The sequence below is a fragment of the Primulina huaijiensis genome, chromosome 4, assembly GCF_012295235.1.
Source record: "Primulina huaijiensis isolate GDHJ02 chromosome 4, ASM1229523v2, whole genome shotgun sequence".
NCBI classification, from domain to species: domain Eukaryota; kingdom Viridiplantae; phylum Streptophyta; class Magnoliopsida; order Lamiales; family Gesneriaceae; genus Primulina; species Primulina huaijiensis.
Window position 1 is genome coordinate 8,469,613 of NC_133309.1, and position 2,526 is coordinate 8,472,138.

The window sequence follows — 2,526 nt, forward strand, 5'->3', positions numbered from 1 at the left end:
ATTTGTGGCGTTGGATTTGAATTCGGAATAAAATCTTGATGCTCCCAATGACACGCGAGCAGGTGCGCCGATGGCCGACACAAGCGACAAAAACGACGAATCTCACGAGACAATGTTGTCTCTCGTCGAGTTTTCATATGTAAATAATGTGTCTATGGTGTTGGATTTGTATTTGGATTAAAAAAAATAAACACGTAAAATGGAAAATTTTGTTATGACTCCTCACCAATGAAATGTCCACTGCAGTCACTTCCGATTTTTTTTCTAAGTATACTATAGGGGGGTGAGGGTGTTTGTTCATGGCGGCCCTCTAGCCGATGGCGTCGACCGTGTCGTCGGCCGAAGTCTCGATCCCGTTTCGAAACGACGCGTGCGATAACCCTTAAGGGCCGATAAAAAAATTGGTGTAGCGAGTGACCTTACGCATGCTTGTGAGCATGTGATTGCGCTCGCATGTGTGCGAGAAAGCGCCTGGAACCCCGGTAAGGCTTGCTACCCCATAGTCGGTCAGTTGCACAATGTGGGTTGCCTCTCTTGCGGAAGAATCGCCAGAAGCGCATTCGAGGCATCTCGTGCTTGGGGCAGCTGTTTTTGCCACGAACATGCCGGACCCTCGATGTGTCGTGACACCCTCGTAGCTCCGGCAAGGCATCTCCCTAGCATTTGGGTACGATGAATCAAGGGTTTTGGGCCATGCCGCGAAAGTTACTTTCGACGTGTCGCTCTTGGATGCGCTTGATTCGTCACTTGATTGTCCGATCTATGATGGCCACATTCATTAGCGCCCCCAAGAAAACCGTCAAAGTCCCACGGTGTAGGACGCGTCAGGGCCCCGGAGCGTGTAATGGTCTCACCTTTCAGGGGTCGGGGAGCGACGGGCATCGTCGGTGTCCCCAACTTCAACAAATGATCAATCGATCACTCGACGGTTCACAAAAGTCCGTGTCAATAGGGGCATGTGCCCAAAATATTCGCCCGTCTTCCCCCTCCTTTCGTCGGATTGGAGTGGTGAAAGATTGGAGCGGGTGTTTGGGCTTTGTGTACGTATCGACACGTGAGTGGTGGTCGGTGTGTACGGGTTACATGGACTCTCTGCTTGTGCAGCGAAGATTTATCTGTCACGATATTCCAGTGATTGGTTCGAGAGTATGAAGAACGTCTCTTGGCCGAGTTTGGTTTCCTCCGTTGTGTGCCCAAAGTGCTGGAATCCGTCGGAATAACAGAACGCTCTTGCCTCTAGCGGCGAGCCCTCGGGTTCGCCGTGTAAGGTGAACTTTGAAGCAAGTGTCATGATCCGACCCCTATGGCTCTGATGGTTAACCTGGGTTGTTGGGATCAGTGGCACCACGTTCGTTCTCTAGGTCACAGAGTACCTCGTTGGTACGAGGCGTCATCGATCTCTATTTGCCCCAGAAAAAGCGTCCCACGCTTCGTGCGAACGACAATTGGTGCCGCTTTGGCTTTGTCCATGAAGATCCTGAAGTCCACATGGAATGCTACCTGTTTGATCCTGCCAGTAGTCATATGCTTGTCTCAAAGATTAAGCCATGCATGTGTAAGTATGAACTAATTCAGACTGTTAAACTGCGAATGGCTCATTAAAGCAGTTATATTTTGTTTGATGGTACCTGCTACTCGGATAACCGTAGTAATTCTAGAGGTAATACGTGCAACAAACCCCGACTTCTGGGAGGGACGCATTTATTAGATAAAAGGCTGACACGGGCTCTGCCTGTAGCTGTGATGATTCATGATAACTCGACGGATCGCACGGCCCTCGTGCCGGCGACGCATTATTCAAATTTCTGCCCTATCAACTTTCGATGGTAGGATAGTGGCCTACTATGGTGGTTGACGGGTGACGGATAATTAGGGTTCGATTCCGGAGAGGGAGCCTGAGAAACGGCTACCACATCCAAGGAAGGCAGCAGGCGCGCAAATTACCCAATCCTGACACGGGAAGGTAGTGACAATAAATATGTTGGAGTAGGTGCACGTCGAGCCAAGTGTTGGCCGAGTGTTCACAATGAAACTCTATGTATAAACAGTATTTATTTTAATAATATTTGAAATTATTCTTTTGGCACTTCTTTATCTGTATACCCATGCTAGTTGCATAGATAAAGTCCTTGAATATACAAATAGTAGAAAGAATATGAGATGCTCATGTGATGAGTATCAAGAAACTCATATTTGGAATACTGTATATTCTAAACAGTTCCTAGTCGATTTAGCCGCCGCTAAGAAGGATATAGGCCGCTCGAGTTCGAGACTAGTATCTGCGATGTGAGTACCATGTTTCATTGGTAGGGGACATTGTGATGTCCGAGCATGCAGATAGGTGCTCCTTGTAGAGTGCACTGAACAACCCTCCATAAAGGATTTTCCAAGTGGTTCTCACTTATCGAGTGGAAAAGTCCTAGTTTATGGTTGTACACCATTAGTCCTTATGACCCGGGACAACATTGAGACTCTATGTGCTAGAATTACACTTTGACTTGTTTACCGACTCTCATGGGGTCATCA

At 47.9% G+C, this 2,526-nt stretch overlaps 1 long non-coding RNA gene across 1 annotated transcript in view; it reads left to right on the forward strand.

Annotated features, from left to right (window-relative positions):
* The window catches only part of LOC140975300 (uncharacterized), a 600-nt gene extending 366 nt beyond the window's left edge, over window positions 1–234 (forward strand). Inside the window, exon 2 of the long non-coding RNA XR_012174946.1 lies at window positions 63–234. This is a non-coding gene — a long non-coding RNA (uncharacterized lncRNA). The remainder of the gene's footprint in view (window positions 1–62) is intronic.
* The last annotated feature ends 2,292 nt before the right edge of the window (window positions 235–2,526 follow it).